The sequence below is a fragment of the Mytilus trossulus genome, chromosome 9, assembly GCF_036588685.1.
Source record: "Mytilus trossulus isolate FHL-02 chromosome 9, PNRI_Mtr1.1.1.hap1, whole genome shotgun sequence".
Lineage (NCBI taxonomy): Eukaryota > Metazoa > Mollusca > Bivalvia > Mytilida > Mytilidae > Mytilus > Mytilus trossulus.
The window spans coordinates 23,060,427-23,065,835 of record NC_086381.1 but is presented as its reverse complement, the minus strand read 5'-3'; positions in this window follow the sequence as shown (position 1 = coordinate 23,065,835).

The window sequence follows — 5,409 nt, the reverse complement described above, 5'->3', positions numbered from 1 at the left end:
TTCCTTTTTCCTTTTTCCTTTTTCCTTTTTCCTTCTTCCTTTTTCCTTCTTCCTTTTTCCTTTTTCGATATTCAAATTTTGAACAAATATTATACTTCCAAACTGAATTTTATCATCTTCATAAATTCGAATAAGGAAATACAAACCGAATAAGGAAATGAAAATCAAATAAGGAAATAAAAATCAAATAAGGAAATAAAAATCAAATAAGGAAATGATAATTGAATAAGGAAAAAGAAACCGAAAAATTTAGTTTGGATTTGAATATCGGAAATAAAAATAGAAACAGGAAACAACCTGCGTCTGTTCGTACTGTTAAAGTTTATGTCAACTTTTTTCTTAAATCTGACTGAATAAACGTACTTATATGTCAGATATTAGGACATTACATATAACCAAATGTTTACTCAACAAAATTAATCTAAATGTAAACTGTCAACTCAAATAACAATTAGACAAAGTGATGCCCCGTACTCCTCTCTGATTGGTTGATTGTTCGTTGCTTAACTTCCAGTGGCAAATATTTCATGAATGTTCAAGACGAGAACAAGTTACCAATAAATACATAAGGTAGGTCTTGTAATAATTGAGACCATCCGGAATGATTGTCGGGGAATTTTGGACTGCCACTTGAACAGAAGGGTATATTAGATAGGGACAGAAATTTTACATACGATCCCCTCAAAGAATTGTTGCAAGCGTTCTTAACGTTACATGAGGCATCGGATTTAACGTCCCCAGTTTGACCGGACGTGGCTGGAAACTTGATACATTTCGCACAGCCGAACGGACGACCAACTTTTGGAAGCGTTTTCCTGCCGGTCGAAAGAACACCAAGTGTCCATATTTTCTATTCCCCAGTCACCCTTGGGGATTACTCCACTCTGAGGTAACTGTTTCATAATTAAGTCAATGTAGAATATTCTTTGAGATATTACTGTGTCTGGGAGACACAACTGATGCCCCCACAGAAGGAAAGTGTTACCGGTATTAAAAAAACAAAAACTTGTAACCGCTTATACCCCAAAAGAGCAAATATTACGAAAACAATCAAAACCCGGACCACATGCACACCTTCAATATATGGACAAACAGCAAGAAAAATGAAAACCTCCTAGCAATCAAACTGTAGAACGAGTTATCTGGAAATTACACCCCACACTTTCATTCACGGGTGCATACAAAAAAGATACTGTTACTAATTTGACACATGATGGTCACCATCCAACAAAACATAGTTATGCATCTTTTTAATGTTGTAAAGAAATAATCAAACAGACTTGACAACTTCGAAACAGCTTGTCGTTAACATCAAAAGGCTATTTTTCATTGTTGTATATAGAGAAATACGGAAGCGTATTAGCGCCACACATTTTTTTTCTATTTTTCTTCCTATGTTTGCGTTATAACGCAAACATTTGCGTTGTAACGCAAACCTTTGCTTTATAACGCAAACATTTTGATTTCAATTATTCATTAAGTTTTGTATATATGTCCGTCAGTCATTTCGGATGTGATTTACTAGCAGATAAAAAAGGAAACATACATACAAGGCCAAATCATTATAATAAATATGCATAGGAAATGGAATACTTGAAGTGCAATTATACATAAATAAAGACTGATTTGTGCATCAGAAAAGTATAGAATTTAACAAGAAAATAGATAAAGTTTAGTATATAGTCAAATTTAAATTGAAAGATCAAAAATTAAGTCATACAATTGTGAAACCTCCAAGTCAAATAGACAAAATGATCTTTCTGCTTTAAAATGAATTATAAATAAGGAAACAATTTTTTTCAAATCTCAGAATATGATCAAGATTCTTTGATAGAAATTCATTGAATTTCCATTTCAATATAATGTAGTATTTTTAAGATGTTTGGGTAGCAATGTGAATAGAGATAACATAATTTTATTAATTAAACATCTTCATTCTATACATTTATTGCCAAAGGGTAGCTTGTTGAATTCTAACCTACTTTACACATTTCTCAAACGAGAGCTTACTTTGGAAGTATATTTATATTCGGTTATAGCTATATTAGCAGGGTTGATTTTTTTCTTAGGTATAATAAACCTCAATTTACTCAATTTTCTTTGTAATATATATACTGGTAGTAACATGGATATCGTTTTTGGGGACCTTTATAGTTTGTTGTTTTTTTGTGAGCCAATGCTCCGTGTTAAAGATCGTAATTCGGCCTATGATGGTTTAGTTTTACGAATAGTGACTTAGATGGAGAGTTTTCTAATTGGCACTCATACCACACCTTCTTATATTATTCTGATCATTATTAGTCATTGATATGATCTAATTATTCAAGCATTTTACTTTGCAATGACTACAAATGTGATAAATTTTAATATATACAGCCTTCTCCATAGTAACTACTGTTTCCTTTGAACCTTAAATAAGAAATAAGATAAAACAAATGTTTGCGTTATATCGCAAATGTTTGCGTTATATCGCAAAGGTTTGCGTTAACACGCAAATGTTGCGTTAAAACGCAAATGTTTGCGTTTTAACGCAAAGATTTGCGTTATATTGCAAAGGTTTGCGTTGTAACGTAAAGGTTTGCGTTACAACGCAAAGGTTTGCATATAACGCAAAGGTTTGCGTAATAACGTAATTTTAGTAAACTGTCAACTAAAAACTTGTTACAGTTTCCCCATACTGAACAACAGTAATCCAAATGTGAAAGAATATACGAATTCTATTTTACAATGAGTATATTCTTTCACATTTGGATTACTGTTGTTCAGTATGGGGAAACTGTAACAAGTTTTTAGTTGACAGTTTACTAAAATTGCAAAAAAGGGCAGCTAGAATTATTTTAAACGAACACGATATTCGTAAACCATCCAGTGAACTATTTAAGGAATCTGGAATTATTCATGTTACTAAGAGAATATCTTACCACAAATCATTATTAATGTTTAAATCAAAACACCAACTGGCACCAAAATATTTATCAAGTCTTATTGTGCCTACAAGTAGTAAACAATCATACAATACTCGACTTTCATCATCGGATAATTTTATTGTCCCTAAATCAAATACAGAATTATACAAATCAAGTTTTTCTTTTAGTGGTCCAAAAGTGTGGAATTCATTGGCCAGTGAAATTAAAAAATCAAAAAGTATATCTGCATTTAAAAACTCTTACAAGTCATTTTATTTTGAAAAGTGTTAAATTTTTAAGTTAAGCCACAATGTATACCATAGGTGTTTTTGTTGTTGTTGTTGTTGTTATAATACTTTCTATACATCTATTCTTAACATGTGTGTAATAGTAGATTAATTATGTTTTATTCATATTGTTAACATTGTATGTATATTATAGAGAGCCTTATTGAAAATTGGTTTAATCCAAATAAGTTACTCTCTTTAAATAAAGCTATTATTATTATTATTATTATGGTTTGCGTTATAACGCAAAGGTTTGCGTAATAACGCAAATGTTTGCGTTATAACGCAAAGGTTTGCGTTATGTCGCAAAGGTTTGCGCAAACCTTGTAACGCAAAGGTTTGCGTTACAACGCAAACATAGGAAGAAAAATTAAAAATAAAAATGTGTGGCGCTTATACGCTTCCGTAGAAACGAGAGTTTGTTATAGAGTTAAACGTTTGCAAAGGTTTGCGTTATATTGCAAAGGTTTGCGTTGTAACGTAAAGGTTTGCGTTACAACGCAAAGGTTTGCATATAACGCAAAGGTTTGCGTAATAACGCAAAGGTTTGCTTTATAACGCAAATGTTTGCGTTATAACGCAAAGGTTTGCGTTATATCGCAAAGGTTTGCGTTAAACGCAAATGGTTTGAATTATAACGCAAAGGTTTGCGTAATAACGCAAAGGTTTGCGTTATAACGCAAATGTTATATCTCAAAGGTTTGCGTTATAACGCAAAGGTTTGCGTTGTAACGCAAAGGTTTGCGTTATAACGCAAACATAGGAAGAAAAATTAAAATAAAAATGTGTGGCGCTTATACGCTTCCGTAGAAACGAGAGTTTGTTTTAGAGTTAAACGAATGTAGGAGATTGTATCTTACTTAAAATGTGACGTATGTTTAGTCATAGATAGATTGACCTCTTTTTGCTCACCTGATCCATAGGACCAAATGAGCCTCAATCATTACGTGGCGTACGTCGTCTGTCGTCAGTCGCCGTCGTTATCTTTTATAAAAATCCTCTCCTCTGAAACTACTAGGCAAAATTTGACCAAGCGTGGCTACAGCCATCATTATGTTATATTGTTTAAAAATATGTCCAATGAGCCTGCCTCCCATGCATCTTTTAAAATGGCCGACATGTATAAAAATAGAACATTAGAGTTAAATCCTTTTTTTCCCTATTATCTTGAAAACCGCTTAAATAAGGAAAGACAGTTGAAATGTTCAAAACGATGAGAACTTCCTGTGATTCGTTTACATGAAAACTGTCAGACAAATTCTAATAGGAGTTTTTGCCCTGGAATGACACATTTTACTGATTTGTTTGCATTTTTGCTTGTTATCTAGAAAATTATAATAGACAGAGAGAACCTTATTGTTACTTACAATTTTCTCTATCTATATAGACTTGGCCCTTTAGATACAGAAGAAAATATTTGGTAAAAATTTTCAAAATTATACCAAATTAATGAAAATTGTAAAAAAAATACTATAAAGGGCAATAACTCCTTAAAGGGATCAACTGACCATTATGGTCATGTTGACTTATTATTAGATCTTACTTTGCTGAACATTATTGCTGTTCACAGTTTATATCTTTCTATAATAGTATTGAGGTTAGTAACCAAAAACCACAACAATGACATTTCTTTAAAAATTACCAATTGAGGGGCAGCAACCCAACAATCACTTGTCCAATTGATCTAAAAATTTCAGGGCAGATCGATATTGACTTGATAACCAATTTAATTCATGTTAGATCTGCTCCAAATGCTTTGGTTTCAGAGTAATAAGCCAAAAATATACATTTTACCCCTATGATCTATTTTTAGCCATGGTGGTCATCTTGATTATTTGGCTATGTCACCGCACATATGTTATAAACAAGATACCCTAAAATTGATTGTGGCTAAGTTTGGTTATGGGAGTAGGTCCAGTAAGACCCCTTTTTGGCCTCGAAATATACCAGTTTTACAAAATTGTTAAAATGTAAACTTTAATTTATTTATTGAACAGTAGAATGCTTCTGCTACATATATTTGGGCTGTTTTTGACAATACAATGCACATATATCGGGTACTACCACCATTAAGTCATGCTAAATTACTGATATCTTCACTAATCTAGAATTTTAGTTAAATTTTAAACGGTTTTCGTGTAAATCAAAAGTGGCCGCATTCGTGTTTATCCTTAATATTGAAATGTGAGTTGTATTTTATGATAATACATAACATA